The sequence below is a fragment of the Lynx canadensis genome, chromosome B1 (genome assembly GCF_007474595.2).
Source record: "Lynx canadensis isolate LIC74 chromosome B1, mLynCan4.pri.v2, whole genome shotgun sequence".
In the NCBI taxonomy this organism is placed as follows: Eukaryota; Metazoa; Chordata; class Mammalia; order Carnivora; family Felidae; genus Lynx; species Lynx canadensis.
The window spans coordinates 52,586,080-52,602,872 of record NC_044306.2 but is presented as its reverse complement, the minus strand read 5'-3'; the positions used below and the strand labels follow the sequence as shown (position 1 = coordinate 52,602,872).

General features: G+C 47.5%; 1 protein-coding gene across 2 annotated transcripts in view; it reads right to left on the bottom strand.

Annotated features, from left to right (window-relative positions):
* BLK (BLK proto-oncogene, Src family tyrosine kinase) overlaps positions 1-15,480 on the bottom strand; it is a 79,332-nt gene extending 63,852 nt beyond the window's left edge. For both annotated transcript variants that reach the window (XM_030312715.1, XM_030312716.1), the window contains exon 1: positions 15,130-15,480. The gene's annotated coding sequence lies outside the window, so the exon portion shown is untranslated. The remainder of the gene's footprint in view (positions 1-15,129) is intronic.
* Between the last annotated feature and the right edge of the window lie 1,313 nt (positions 15,481-16,793).

The following is a 16,793-nucleotide window of genomic DNA, read 5'->3' as shown; positions in this document are numbered from 1 at the left end:
TCACCCTGGCCAGCAAATATGGTTGCTGACAACAAGGAATTGATGGCAGAGGATGAACTCAGGCCACTATCACCATGACGTAAAATGCAATCCCAAATCCACCTGACTCCACCCTCAAAATGAGCATTTGGGCTCCCTGTGTAATTGTCTGTCCGTCCTTGGAGGGATTAGGAAAGAATAGCCTTCAGCTGTGTCATGGGGTTCAGCATGGCTTTGCAAACTACATGTTATTTCGTTTTTAATCAAAGCCCTCTATGATGTTAAAAAAAAAAAAAAAAAAAGCAAGCCAATGTCCAGTGGAAATGGTGAAATTAGAGTTAACACAGTGAAATGAAATTATGCAGCCATAGAAATGATCATTGTGAAGACATACAGCCACGGAAAAGATGCGTTTCCAAAGAATCCAAGAATCCAAACTGCCACGTCCCTTGTGATTCCGGCCGTTAAAAACTGGATCGTGTGAACCAAGACAAGTAGCTCTTGGGTAAAAATGTGAGGTTAGTAGAATTATTGATGGTTTGTAGCTGCTTTCAATTTTCTTTTTTGGTGTTACATAAAGTTTACAGTTGTGAGGTAAAGGAGATAAATGATAAATCTGTACAAAATCAGCCTGTTCTTCCAAATGGCTGTGGCACTGTCCCGCCTCCAAGCAGCCGGCTCTTTCTGTGGCTTCCCTTCTCAGCTGGCTGAGAAGGCAGGCAGGGTGGGCAGACCCCGTCAGAGCTCCGCCAGACCCCCCTACACACAAAACCAAGCGAGGGACTGAAAGAGCAGTGAGAGCACATTCATTGTTCCCGCCTTCCATCATCCACCCTGGCGGACCCTCCATGCGTTAGGTCCTTGGCATCTGAGTCCAGCCAATGGGGAGACTGGTTCATACAAGCAGCCTGAGGACATCCGCGTCTAAATCCATGTGAGCCTCTCTGGTGTTCAGATTCATGCCGTGCACAAGTGGACTGACCCACAGAGTCAGAGGTAAATGACTTGTCTGATGTTTGCCGATGCTGTAAACAGGCATGGAGTCCCCAAGGGGTCCCAGTGGGCGCTGGGAGGTTGGCTGCTCTCAAACAGACACGAAGAGAAAATTACAGAAAAGCTTCCTGCAGTGCAGCTTGCTGGAGGGGCAGCAGCTTCGGGCGTCAGGAGGCCACTTGACCTTCTTAAAGGTCGTGGTCAGCATACTAGTCATTAGCACAGAGCCTCCCACGTAAAAGCGGTCTGCGCTCTGGCTCACTTCCCCTGGGCTGAGCCCCAAACTGCCTCCCTCTCCTCTGGGCACTTACCGCTGGGGAATGTGAACAGTAGGGGGCGGTAGTCCCCGCCCCAGAGCTGCACGCAGGGGTATTGGGCCCTGCGAAACCCCTCCTCCTGCAGCTCCTCTATCATAGTTCTTCTGGCCCCTGGATAAATGAGTGGCTTCCTCATCTGATGTCCTCAAAGCGTGTGGCAGGACCTCGGCGACAGCCCCGTCACAGACGGATGGGGGTGGGGAGGATGGCTATTCACGTCTGACTTAGCGACTCTCATTTCTGTGTCCTCGGGGCCTAGCATGTATCTGGCTTAGCGCGTGTCACAATAAGTAACAATGGACAGCTGACAGTTCCAGGGCAGGGAGACAATGGGGCAGGAGGAATTTCAGGAGATGACTGATCCCTAAGGGTGGGCAGATGTGGGGAGAAACAGAGAAATGAAAGGTGATGTCACGGAGGCTGGAGCTCCTGGGTAGACAGGAGCTCAGCCAGCAAGGGAAAAGGCAAGTTGACAGGTGCTGACCTAGCCCACAGGACAAGAGAGGCATTCTCTGGACAGCAAGCTTGTGCTGGATGCCTCCTCGGGCAGAGGTTTCCCAGATGCCAAGTCAGCGTGACGCTGCACTCCTCCATGCTTGGCGGCCCATTTCTGCTCAGTTGCTGTGTGTGGCTGGGCCAGCTGCAATTTCACAGCGGGGTTTGGCCTCTGCCTCCATACGGGCGATAGGCTTCTCTTGCCCTTACTGTTGGCCTGGGTCAGTGCTCTGCACACAGTGGGCAGTTGATAGACTGAATAACTGAAAGCGAAGAGCACCGGTTTTGGAGTCACACAGACCTGAGTCTGCATCTGGGCTCTGGCCTTCTGGCCCCGGGGCCCTCGGTGGGTTCCTGATGACAACACGGGACTGTTGCAGGAATTAAAGGAGTTCATTGCACAAAGCACCTGGCACATTTCTTGGCACTCAAGTACTGGCAGCTATTCCACATTTGTGCCCAGTAGACCCAGCAAAGGGTTGACAGGATGGAATGCCCAGAGCCCACTTAGCCTACCCCCTCGTTAGCAGGGTCGGAACCTGAAGACCAGAGATAGGAAGTCCCCCAGCCGAGATGGCAAGACCAGTGCCCAACTGTAGAAACGCAGCCTCAGGGACAGAACCAGCTTGGCACAGGCTGGCATTCTTGGGCATCCTCATCTCAGCTCCCCCAATTTCTTCCCCTACTGGTTTCAGGCTCCTCCTCCAGTCCTAACTTGAGGTCACTATCCTGTCTTACTAAAGCCATTTGTACCCCTAATGCCTGGTTGATCTTTGGCACCCATTCTGCTTTACCTCCACACGAACCCTCGGATCTTCCCCTCCCCAAACTCTCAAGTCTGCCCACTGGAATTCTCTGGCCCCTTCTAGATTCCGAGTACTATCTGGCTTCCTGAGCTGGATCCTTTATCTCCACTGGGATCACTAGGCTCCTGTCTCTTTAAAGTTCCTTTAGAGTATTGTTTCCCTTCCTCTGATGGCTCCCAGAAGCTGAGGTGGGTGGTATCTTCCCTTCCAATCAGGGCAATCTGTCCTCCTCAGAGACAGCGACAGGCCCCCACCCCAGCAGGAGCCATCAGTGCCCACCTGCATCTCGATATCCTCCTGGTGGTCCAGGCTGGATGGTCTACCACAGGTAGGAAGCTAGGGTGCTCTGCTTTCTTTCCAAGTTCTCGTGTCCATTCCTCCCACAGCTGGAGCTGGTTGGCAAACCATCCATCCTCCCTCGTCTGCCTCAGTCCCCTTCCCCTATTCATCCTGATCCATGGGCACTCTCACAGTTCCCTAAGTTTGTAGACACAGTTTGGAAACAAGATTTACATTTGTACTCTATGTTGGAAAGAAAAATCAAAGCAACAAGTCCAGTGTTGCTTACCCAGGGTTTCTGTCAGCAGAATGTTTTTGTGAGATGTGAATGGATTTTTTTCTTCTTCTATTCATTTATTATTTTCCTCATCGCCCACGTTTAAGCCACTGCCACAGGGAAACAGAAAGGAGAAACCAGAGAACTCTCCTGGCTCAGATTGAGAGAAATGTGGTGAGTTGGTCTGGGCAATACGGGGACCCAGGTGGTCTCACCAGAGTCCCTTGGTCCAAAGTTGGAGGGGAGCAGCGTGATGACTGCTGGACCCATGATGTGGCACAGAAGTCCTGGAGGAGGGCTTGACCCAGGTGAGAGGCCGGAACTAGACATCCTAGAAGTGGCCTGTGTGGATTGATGATGAAGACCAGATGTGTTGCACTGCCCCCAAAATCCTAAGACCCATTAGCAACCCCCCCCACCCAGAACTGGGGCCCAGCCCTGGAGAAAGGGAGAGAGCACTGAGCTCACTGGGGCTATTTTCCACTACCAGCAGAAATCAAGATGTTCAGACTAGATATTCTATTTTTACTCACCAAGTGTGGACTCAAGTCTACACTCACCCCACATGAATTTACTCTGTCATGACTTCACTGAGCCCTTCAGATGTTCTTCCAGAGGCCAGGACCACCTTCGTAACAGACTCACTCAACCTACTCTTCCACTTTCTCTGAAGTCGGTGTCCTTATCAACAATTCCAAAGATTCCCCCTTAGCCTCATTGTTCTCGCAATCAGCACGTTCTTCTTCTTCTTCTTCTTTTTAAATGAATGACAAATGAGCGAAATACATATTTCTGAGTGTTGACCTTAGGAAGGTAAAAGGGAATAAAGCAAAGGGACAAATTCAGCCATGCATTGTCTACCCCTTAGATTTGCAAAGGGGTCACGGGAGAGTTTCAGGGTGGTTTGAAGGCTGTGTTAGAGACACCCTATGGTGTGACCAGACAGAGTGAGGAGCTAGGAGGTCCAGCCTGAGGGTCAGGCTGGTCACTGATTATCTGTGTGACCTCAGAAAAGGAACTCTGCTCTCCGGGTGTGCCACTGGGAACTGGCGATACAGTGGGGTTGTGCAAACAGGGAATGAGGGTGTGTCCTTGTGTGTGCATGTGCCTGGCATGAGGCCCTTGCTACCCTAGCCCCCTGCTGCGCTCATTAGAAGAAGCCATCAGCCATGCCTGCTGGTGCCTGGGCCAGGGTGGCACAGTTATAGGAAGACTTGTGGAGGCTGAGACCTTGGGATTGGAACCTCAAGGATGCACAGGAGCTTTCCTCAGGGAGATGGGCATGTCAAGTGGAGAAGAGGGCTCAGCACAAGCTCTGAGGTGTGATGGGCAACAGGGAGTCACTGGGGACAGGACTGCTGGGCCCAACGTGCCTAAAGAAGAACACCAGGAGAGAAGCTGGAACAGGAGACTAAGACATCTGGTCCCAGGAGGCCTGGGTTTTGTTCTCAGGCACTGAGGAGTCAACAGAGATGTTCCTCTGGGGGTGCCAGGGCCACATTTGAGCTTCAGAGAGACCTTGCCAGCTACAGAGAGGATGGACTGCAGTGCAAATCACTGCGGAGAAGACAGGAGCTCTATGGATGTGGCAGTCATCTAGTCTAGAGGCAGGAAGGGCCTGAGTTAAAGCAGTGGAGATCCAGGGACAAATTTGAGAAAAGAGGAGACAGATATTATCACAGATGTTATCACAGCATTGCCCTCAGTCAGGGAAACCAGTGAGTGTTCTAGCCCACCCTCTGGCCTTTGCTAAGGCTCCCACTTTCCCCGCACTTTAGGTTTCTTCCGCAGGGAACAGAGCCTCCTCCAGAAGATGCTGGGGTAAAGGTTGGGATGGGGGGGGGCAGGGGGGACTCAGTCACCCTTAGCAGGGCAGTGGAAGATGAGGCAAATATCCTGAGGATTTCAGACCCTGCCTCTTCAGTGTGGAGTCGGGTGAAGGAAGGCCAGCCCCAGAGAAAGAAGGAGATGGGGCCCCTGCTGTGACCCCCATCCCAGCATCCCCATGGAGCTGCTGGCCGCCAACACACCATTCTGGGCTCTGAGCTGAGGGGAGGAGGAGGAGAATGCTCCCTCCCTTCTCAAGACCCACTCAGACTAGAAGACAGGCACTTCTTGCCGCTTGACAGAAGAGAACTTTGCATGATGAGAGCAACAAACGAGAAGAACTTTAGGGAGGAAGGTGCTTTAGCAATAGGATTGCTACAAAATGGATGAAGCTTGGAAACCTCTTTATGGGGCAGACTTTATTCCTTACTCTGTCACAATGGCCTTGGCAACAGTGGGTTTGGGCATGTTTTGTTGTTGTTTGTAGGTATGTGTGTCACCTCTGTGTGTGGGCCTCCATGTATCTGTGCATGTGCTTGTGTGTGCATGTGCCTGTGTGGCTGTGTGTGTTCGTGTGTGTGTGAGATGCAGAGAGAGCATATCCTACACCAATAACCTCTTCCCCTGGAGAGATTTTCTTTTTTGTTTTTCTAGTTATAACATCTTTAAAACAGGGTCCAAAATGGACAACTTCCCCTAAACACCACATGCCAGAGAGCTCCAGGACATCCCAGGCTGGAAGTAGAAGCACTCCCTTCTCAGACTGAATCTCAGGTGGGGCAGGTGGGAGGTGGGGGACACCCTCAGTCACTCGGGCAATCTCCAACAGCAAACCACCACACTGGAGACATTTTTGAGCACGTGCTCAGTGGAGGCTGGCTGGCGGCCATTCCCACGTGCAAGGAACTAAAGGCATGGAACCATGAAGATTCACAGAAGTCCATTTAAGATTCATTGATCTTAAATATCAAACTTATGACAACATTCTATAGGGACAGAGTCAGCTCCCCAGAGCCCACAGTTCTTCCCCACTCTTTTTCATGCCTTTTCTTCATTCAATTTCCAACAGGCTTTCCAGTTCGACAGGAAAGGAAGGACCAAACATGGAGATGTCAACTTTCTTACATACAGGCTGTCTCTCCGTGGCGGTTTGGACAGCACACAAATAAATAGGAGGCGGGAGTTGGCAGGAAGGTGGAGCACACATCATCAGAGAGTGGCTTTATGCACAGGCAGCAATTAGAGGAACCTGATTTGAAAACAGAAGGCTCCAGACCCACTGGGATGAATGTCGCAGTCATTTTGCAGGAATCCAATGAACGTTGCATTGCAAGCCATGTGCACCCTAATCAAGGGGCCTCATGGAGAAAGATTTTAAACCCTTTTTCCTATGCCACAAAGGAGTATGACCTTTCCGTGAGGAAACTATTGTGCAAGCAAATGAGATCTCTCTAAAGGCCAGAGTCCCAGCTCTGAGGAAGACATCAGTCACAGGGCCTGTCCTTCGTCTCTGAGCCAGAAGCCTCTCTGGGGGTGTCACTTTCACTTCCCATTTGCTCGTTCTCAGAGGCCGCTTGTCTGAGTGACAACATGGAGCAAAGGAGCCTCGGAAGATTTATTTGACCAGGAGGAGAGTTTGGGAGCTGGCTCCTTTCTCTGACAGCCCAAGAGGCTAGCAGCTTCAGCTGAAGTAAGGTCCCAGCAGAAACATGGGTACAAGTGACACCCCACCCTTACCTCCTCCACACCTGTGACAGAGCCGCCAGGTCTGGTTGTTAAGGCCGATATGAGCAGGTATCTCCTTGCCAATCTCAGCCTCAGTTGCCAACAACAAGCACTCTGTACCTCACAGAGCCCTGTTTCCACTTGAGGAAACGTCTCTGCTTTCTACGTCTCACTGACGCTGGTGGCAAAGGCCTCCCAGGAGTGATTCTTGGAGCAGGAAGAGAATCCCGTGTTGACTCAAGAGCATATGGGAAAGCCACGTTCCCCCCAGGAATTAACCAGAAGTCAATTCTTTCTGTACCAGCAAGTCCCAAACCCTCCTGGATGGATGAAATCTGATGAAAGCCAGAAATGCTCTTTGTAGAGGGTTGCCTGTGTCCACAAAAGTTTACATGCAAGTTAAAGAAGCTTATAAGCTCCATGAAACGCCTCAAGGGGCTATGGTCTCCCAAAGTTAGGTCACCAGCACCAGCAACTGGTGCAGGGGCATGACCATTGTGGGAAGAAAGTCTCTATCCAGGGCCATACACTTCCCCCTCTTTCCCTGCCACCAAGCAGACAGCAGGACCCTCTGGGTACCTGGGCCTCTTTTGCAAGGCTCAGGACTCAGGAAAGCCCAGGTGGCAAGCTATTCTCCACTGGTCCCTGCTTCGCAAAGTCAGATGCAGACAGGACGCTGATCTGTAGTTTGAAACTGAGGTATCCTGCTTCTCATCAGCAATGTGCTAGGGCCAACTCGTGCAGGTTTGTAAGAGCCAGTTGTTAAATTCGGGGGAACTTTATGAGCCATTTGTTAAGCACCTCATTATTCAACACCAAACCATATAAAATGAAAATGATCTAAAATCAAAATTAAATTATATAAAATACAATTAAATGAGTTATATTAAAAACGATGATAGTAAACACCCAAATGTCATCATTTCCCAGTTATTTCACTACATTTCACTATTATCACTGAGGTCATTTACAGCAGTTGTGTGTGCAGTGGAAATGCTGTATAATGGTGCACTGTTGCACATCTCTTCCTGGCCCCATGTCCAGCCAGGTCACGTTGGCAGCTTGAAATTGGCAATCTAGGAGTGTTTACACCACAGGAATAGGAAAGGGCTTCTGGGGTTGATTTGCTTTTTTGTTGATTTTTCAGACCTAATACCGTGATGGAGGAAATGTTAAAATAATGTAGGTAATCCTTTAAAATGTGCCCTATTTATATCTGTTAATAGCACAAAGGACTTGAGAAAAGTGTTTTGAGTAATTAAAAACTATTAGCCAATGTAACAAAGAAGCCAGTGACATCACTGCCTCATGAGTGCAATTCCAACATGTCTTTGTCACATTGGTCTACTTAACATAAATGAAAATACCAATGGATGTTCATGCCAACACTATGTTTGTGCATCAGTTGCAGCCCATGGATATGAGAATTTGGCAAAAGTCAACAAAAACATTCTGTGGAGAATCGATCGCTCTATGGTATTTATAATGAATATTTTCTTAAAATTGTTTTCATGTTTATTTATTTTTGAGAGAGAGAGAGAGAAAGAGACAGAGTACAAGCAGGGAAGGGGCAGAGGGAGAGGGAGACACAGAATTCGAAACAGGCTCCAGGCTCTGAGCTGTCAGCACAGAGCCTGACATGAAGCTTGAACTCACAAACCGGGAGATCATGATCTGAGCCGAAGTCAGAAGCTTAACCGACTGAACCACCCAGGGCCCCAAGAACGTTACATATTTTATTTGTAAATTATGTGTTACATATTCTTTATACCAGTACAATGTTTAATGAACTTATGTGTGTATATATGTGTGTACATTTGTTTCCCGGAAAGCTGGTTGTTGAATATTTACCAGCGTCTGACTGCTCTCAGTCTAGGAGATACCTATCTTAACCTAATCTCCCCCGCTGTACTGGCAGATGGCAGGATGTCCATCAGACAGACACCACAAGGGGGAAATGATTCCTTTCCACGTCAACACATGGGAAAAAGGGATTTGAGCCTTTCCCATAAAGCTACCCAAATAAAACCATGAAATGGGTTATTGTTTTTGATCCCATCTTCAAATGAAATAGGTTTTGTTTGTTTGTTTGTTTACTTTGAGAAAGAGAGAGTGAGAACAAGGGAGGGGCAGAGAGACAGAGAGAGAGAGAGAGAGAGAGAGAGAGAGAGAATCCCAAACAGGCTCTGCACCACCATCACAGAGCTTGTTGCAGGGCTCAAACTCATGGACCGTGAGATCATGACCTGAGCCAAAATCAAGAGTGAGACATCGCTCAACCGACTGAGCCACCCAGGCACCCCTCAAATGAAATAGTTTTTTTTAAAAAATAAACATTTTTTTAAAAATCTGATTCTACTATAGAAATGGTAGGAATTAACGGACTCTTCCCATGGGATAACTACATCTAATCTTTGTAGCAGTACCAAGAGGAATATCTGTAAGAATAGGCAGTGAGACAAGCTGCTTGTGTATGTGTAACAGACCCACAGCTGAATATCTCACCATAGGTGACACCCTTGTAGAAACAAAACAGGACAAACAAAAAACACAAAGAATTGGTCTACGTTTTGTACACAGAAAGGAAACTAATTCTTATCGAGCACCCATACCATGCATCAAGCGCTTTCAAAAATGCTGTTCTGTTTTTGTTTATTGACTTATTCATTTTCTGGTGCTTCCAAAAAGATTTGAAGCCACTTATAAAAATACGTATGAAATGATAGCAGAGGAAAACAAATGAAGAAATCAAGACCAAAGGACAAATTCGGGCAGGAAAACAAATCTGAGCGTCAAGCTTGTACACAGGAATACAGACCATGAGATGCGCTGCCCAATTGCTAGTGGTTGGATGCAAATTAGGCTCTCAGTGTCCTGGAGTCCAAAGCACAGAGTGGGAAATCATCGGTTTGAAGAGTCTGTGTCTTTAAGACATCCTTTGCTCCGGAGAAGCATGGATTTTCCAGGTTTGGAGCCTGAGAGTAATCATCCTGCAGCCGTTCGTAGGGTGATCCTGAGTGTCATGGTGGACAGCAGTCTCAGTGGCATCCCAGCAATGATGACACAGTGAGGTCCCTACCTTGTGTCTTATAGCAGCATTCAGCTGGAGCCTAGGATAGCATACCCTCACCAGGAAAGGGTGCCAAGCCTGATTCTGGAATGCAATTCCCTGAACACTCCAAGCATTGAGATCCAGACACACAGCTCTCAGACTGACTAGCTTCATGGTAGGGGGAGGGGGTGAGGAACACCCCAAATATCTAGATTTATGTTTCTCAATCATATTGACCTCATGGCCTCTTTGAGAAACATAACAAAGCCATGGTCTCCTTTTGCAGACTTCGAGATAAATATCGTGCATAAAAATAAATGTTAAAAGTTACGACGTGAACTGTGCTTTTTCTTTTTTTTTAAATTTTTTAAAAAACATTTATTTATTTTTGAGAGACAGAGAGAGGCAGAGCATGAGGAGGGGAGGGGGAGAGAGAGACACACACACACACAGAATCCGAAGGAGGCTCCAGGCTCTGAGCTGTTTGTTAGCACAGAGCCCGACGTGGGGCCCGAACTCACGAACCGCAAGACCATGACCTGAGCCGAAGCCGGACACTCCACCGACTGAGCCACCCAGGCCCCCCTGAAATGAGCTTTTTCAAATTACAAGGACTCCTCTGGTGGTTCTCACACAGAGAACTGAATAGAATCTAGGTGGAAAATCTTCAGTTTCAACTCACCTAAGAGGGCATTGAGAGTTTATTCTTATAACCCTATGATGGGCTGCTACCAACAAGTAAAGAGCTAAGACTCCAGGGCAAAAGTAACCTACCTGAGTTATGCCAGTAGAGAGTGAGGTCAAACTATTATTATTTCAGAAAGACATTCAGTGGCTTGTCCAAGGTCACAGCAGGGCTAAACATTGAACCAAGCCTTCTGGCTCACAGGCTGGCCATCCACTCTCTATGCAAGAGAACCTCTCAGCCACACCTGCTTTGTCATACTCCTATGCCCAAGTTCTTTCTAATTCTGGGATCCACAACACATTGAGAGATAAAATTAAATTATCATTACTAAATATTTGACTTGGTGATTCCAAATATTTTGGGTTGGCAGATGCTTTCAGGACTGTGATAGAAGCCAGGAGCACTCTGTGGAGAAGAGTGTGAATGTCCACAAAAACTTGCAGACAACTTCACAGTGCTCATAGACCCCATGGAACTCATCAAGTTTCCATGATCTTGGAGGTCAGAATTCCTGACCCATTAAGCACAAATCATCTCATATCTTTGTAGGCACTACACAAATATGCACAAACATTTCCTGCACTTGAGCACCCCTGAGGGTGAGGGCCTCCTTAAATTCTGCCTCCCAGGTGCCTTGCTTGCCTCACCCTTGTCCTAGCCCAGCAGCCCAGGTATCAAGGTATACAAAGAAGCCAGAAGAAAGTGGTGACAACAAGGCACCCAAAGGAGCCTCCTTCTACCACATGGCTTGGGAAACATCAGCCCTTTGGTGTACACGGTGGCCTGTTGTGAGTGAAGGTCGTGCACGGTCAGCAGGGACCATGGCATAGCCTCTTCTATGCCTCCGTCTCTGGCTCCAATCATCTGGTTCAATTTAATTCTCATATCTGTGCTTGAAGCTGGGTTCACCCTTACAGAGAACTGGGCCATTTGCTCACACCCCCCAGCTGGAAGTGGCAGAGCCAGGTCCTGGTGCAGAACTGGCTGGCCCCAAGGCCCAGCATCTTCCTCTGGCCAGCACCGCCTTGCAGACACCTGCTGACAGGCATCTTCTTCTTCAGGGGCCCCTATTAAAACCCTGGCATGACCATGGCACTGGAGTTCATTGGGTTAAGGGCGATCATTAAATCTTACACGTTTTTCCTCCTTTGAGCTTTCTTCCTCATAGTTTAATCTTCACTTGCATTCAAAAACTTGTCCTTGTTTCTTTCACTCAAGGACCATTTTGCAGGGTACCTGCCCTGAGCCAGACATTGTCCTGAGTGCTAGGACCCAAAGAGGGATGAAAGGGGGACAGCTCCCTATCCTGGAGGAGCTCAGATCCAGAACTCTTACAAACAAGTAGCCCTAAGCATGTTGTTGGAGGTTCACGGGGACAAGGAATGGATTTGGACACTGGTGACAGAAGAGAAGGAGGGGGGATCGGTCAAGAGAATTAGAACAGGTGGGCCTTGCCCAGATGAGAAAGTGGGGAGGAGGTCCCAGGCCAAGAGAGCAGCAGGAGCAGGTGCCACCCACCCCGTCCCCCCACCCCAGGCCCCCATGCATTTCAGAGAAGCGAGTGACTGGACCAAAGTGCATATAGGTTAGCAGTGGGAGCAGCAGGAGATATGACAGGAAAGGTACTTTAGGCCCAGTGGTAATCACTACTCTTGGTTTCGATCTTCATCTGAGTGTTGTGATTTTTATCTAGGTGCTGTCTTCCTACAGCTTCACGATTCTTTCTTCTTTCTCACCTGCTTTCTCTAATCTGGCTGGGACATCACCCCAGAACGAGGGCACACCTGCTCTACTGGGCCTGGTGGAGGGGGGCATGTGTGGGGGTGGGGTGGGATAAAGGTTTCTCAGTCTCCCCTGTTACCTCCCCACACACCTGAACTTTCCAAACAAGGATGCTAGCCCCTGATGGCTCTGTCCAGCTGCTGCAGATTCTAGGGCAACACGGTGAGCTCCCAAGGCCATGGCGTCACTCCATCAGGAGCTGGTTCTACGTTCCTCAGGCCACAGCTTAGTTCAGGGAATTATTTTCCAGCACAGCTCATGGCTGCTTGGCTGGCCACAGATTCTGTGGGGATGGTTGGGACCAGAGGATGGCAGATTCCATCCTGGTATTCCACACAGGGTTGGGGCTCTCACCTGCCTCCATTCTGGCCTTCTCCTTCCTCACTGAGGAGAGGTCAGGTTTGGGTCTCTGGGCATGCACTTGGAGGCCTGAGAGCCTGACCCAGCACAGTGAGCTCTGCTGGGCAGAGTATGGGGTACTTAACCCTGAAGCCCCTGACATAGAGTGAGGGCTCAACACATGTGTGCTGAATGAAAGAATAAGTGAGTGATAAGGAATTCCACAAAGAGAAATATAGAAATTTCTAGGACTAAGGTTGGGAGAGACAATGGTTAAAAAAAAAAAAGCAAAAGGCCTGCTATGTTCCAGAAACTTCAAAGAGAGGGTAGGGACTACTGGACCATGCTTGGTTTCCCCAAGCATGTTCACATTTTGACCATGTCTGCTTTAGGGCAGGAGCATAATTTTTTTTAGCTTTTTATTTTGGAATAATTTTGGGTTTATAGAAAAGTTACAAAGATAGTGTAGAGACTTCCCATATACCCTGCACTCAGCCTCCCCTAATGTTATCATCTTACCTAACCATGGTACAGTTGGCAGAACTAAGAAATTCACATTGGCACAATGGTATTAATTAAACTCCAGGCTTTATTTAGATTTCACCTATTTTCATTAGGGACTTTTCACAAAGACATTTGGTGACTTGTCCAAGGTCACACCGCCAGGAAGCATCCAATCCCATCCCAGATGTTAATTCCAGATTTAGTTGTCAGGTGTCCTTACTCTCCTCTGATGTGTGACAGTTTCCCCATCTTTCCTCATTTTCCATGACCTTGACAATTGTGAAGGTCAAATGTTCTGCAGATTGTCCCTCCCTTTGGATTTGTCTCATGATGAGACCGGGGTTAAATGTTTGGGGGAAGAACAGCGCAGAGGGGAAGTACTTTTCTCCTTTCACCGCAGCCAAAGTTATACAATATAACACGACATCCCTCGAGACGTTAACCTTGACCACCTGCTTAAGGTGGCGTCTGCTGATGTTCTCCACTACAGAGTTACTGTTTTTCCCTTTCCATACTTCATTCTAAGTCCCTTCCGCACTCAAGGTGAGCAGAGTCAAGCTCCATCTAGAGAGGAGAGGCATCTACACATATCATGTGGAATTTTTCTCTATAACAATGGAAGCACAATGGCAATAATTCTTTTTTTAATGTTTATTTATTTATTTTTGAGAGAGAGAGAGAGAGAGAGAGAGAGAGTCCCAAGCATACTCAGTGCTGACAGCACAGAGCCCCACACAGGGCTCGAACTCACAAACCACGAGATTGTGACCTAAGCCAAAATCAAGAGTTGGACACTTAATGGACTGAGCCACCCAGGCGCCCCGATGATAAAAATTATTTAGTTTCTTGGTAGTGTGGATAGTTGAAAGCAGTGGTCAATTATGAAATGACTAGAACAGTTGTCAAAACCTAAGAATTGGGGGTGTGGGTTAAATGGGTGATGGGCATTAAGGAGGGCACTTTTTGGGATGAGCACTGGGTGTCACATGTAAGAGATGAATCACTGGGTTCTACTCCTAAAACCAAGACTACACTGTATGTTAACTAACTTGAATACAAAAAAGCAAAAACAGACCCCAAAAAACCCAACAACTTAGAATTTTAAAAATCTTCTCAAAATATGTTATCAACTGTTCTTTCCTTCTCAGAAATGGCTCTCTTAGCCAAAAAGTCATCATTAAACCTATTTCATCACCCAACCCCTGATGTCTGAGAAATGGATAAACTTATTTAAAAACAACATTTAGAAAGGGCAACAACCAATCATTTACGTTGAGCCAAACTGACACTCCCCTTCCATCACTGCTAATCTCTATCATGTCTGCCTCTTAGGTACAATTACCCTGGTTTATAGAGAGGCCGAGTAACTTGCTTGGAGCCCCACAGCTGGTATCTACACTTGATCTTAGCCAAAAGGCCGAGAAGCGATTCCACAGCTGGTATCTGTGTGCCCACCCATATTCCCACCCCTCAGTCTTCTCCTGCCTTTCCTGTGGCACATTCACTGACTTTTCCAGCTTAGAAAACCCAAGAAGCAGAATCTACCTGGATGGATAAGCTTTTATTAAAAAAAAAAAAAAAAGAGAGAGAGAGAGAAAGAAAAAGAAAATGAGGAGCTCCTGGGTGGCTCAGTCGGTTAAACATCTGACTTCAGCCCAGGTCATGATCTCACAGTTCATAAGTTCAAGCTCAGCGTTGGGCTCTGAGCAGATAGTACATAGCCTGGAGCCTGCTTCGCATTCTGTCTGTCTCTCTCTCTCTCTGCCCCTTCCATACTTGTGTGCTCTCTCTCTCAAAAATAAATAAACATAGAAAAATATGAGGAAAAAAAGAAAGAAAGATAAAGAAACACATAAACACACACAACTAAAAAACTCTCCAAAGTAGAAACCAACAAATGATCGGACAATCTATTCATAGCTATGGCTCAGATCATGTTAATGTCTTCTCTCTCTGTAACATCCAAAGTGATGTTCCTGACCACTCTCCCAACCACAGGCCTCAGAACACTGTTTTCACAGTTTAAAAGAATAAGATGGTCAAAAAGGTAGAAGATGCAGTCTTACCTTGACAAATGCTCAGTAGCTTTTCACCATGGCTTTTTAAATCCCGGCACCGTTGTGATGCAACAGCTTTCTAGCTATAACCAGCAACTCTTGATGCAATCCCAAAGAAAAAACCCATGCCTGTTGTCTCAATCGGTTCACGTAGCTTGTGGCTTCCTGCTGGCAGCGAGCACCAGGCAGAGGTGGCCGGCTCCTGGGTTTGTGGTCAGAGCTTCACCAGCTTCCCCCAAGGAGCCCCGCCCCTCTCGCTGAGCTCTTTGAAGGCTTCTGTGGGTTCACTAGGTCCAGTGGGCACTGCTGACCCAGAAAAACCTGTGAGGAAGGACCGCAAGCAGCTGGTCTTTCTCAGGCCCTGGGCTCCACTGGTCCCGATGACTCTCTGCCACTAAAGTTTTCTCATGGGGTTTTGGTTTAGTGACATGGGTGGTGCCTTCCTACACCAAACTGGGCAGAGTTAGTAAACCTCCAAGCTAACTCTACAGGGTATTTAGCTCTGCCTAGCAGTATTTATCCGCAAGACAAGAAAGAGCTTGGTCTCTGATGCCTTGTGCCATCTGTATGAGCCTGGGCTGCTGTTCTCTAGCCTTGTTCGTTTTGTTTTGTCTTCCAAATAGTGCCGATGATACCCAGCCCAGAGATACTATGGGCACAAATGATAGAATGGGTGGGAGTGATGGGCACAGAATGGGCTCTCAATAAATGTGAATTCTCATTTCTAAAACAAGTGGCCCTCTAGCCAGTCATTGGTTCTGATTGCAGAATCCTTTCAGTAGTGCCGCTTCACTTAACTCGGAACACTCAGGGGAGCAGAGAATGATGGACCTAACAATCTGGAATGGTGAGGTGGTGCCTGTCCTGTGCTATACCAGCTAAGGGACCAACAGGACCAAGTTGCTGAGACAACCTCAGGAGGCTTGCGGGTCCAGCCAGACATGGTAAGCCACTGGTCACCTGCTTTGTGATCCAGGGACGGAAGGAAGCCCATGGGCAAGCTCCTTTCCTGCCTTTATGTCTGGGAACCTTGGCAGGGATGGAATTCAGATAGGCTTGCTTTACTCCTGGCCTGGGACCACAGTCCAGATCTCAGTTTCCTCATGGATTTTAAGACTAAGACAATAAGTTGCTGTGAGTTTTCAGTAAGAAAGAGCTTTTTGACAGATATTCATAGCAACAGCAGCAGCAACACAGAGTTTTTGGATTCTAAGCCTCCTTGGAAACAATCTTCTTAATTTCTCCAAAAAGTTTTTGTGACAGTAAGTGGATTAATGCATAAAACATTATATCTGTTACAGTATTTAGCAATAGTAAATTCCAAATAACCAGTAGCTGATGTGAGTACACCCAATCTAAGTTCCAAATCTAATCCTTATCACCGCTTTGTCTTCTATTCTTGGTAGTGAAGAGCCCCAAACAGTGTCCAGAGCCACTTGTGCTCAGTGCATCATAGCTCTTGTTAATTTATTACTTATTCATCTCCTGACACCTGAGAGTTGGATCTAAGCGTTAAATGCAAGTTGAAAGGATCCCAAACTCCTTAAGCATATGATTTAAAAAATTGCTGGCTTGAGATGAGATTATTTAGTCTTTTTATTTCAATTCAATTAACACAACAAATTTTGTGAATGTTTGCTCTGTGATAAGCACACGCCAGAGGCTAGGGGTAG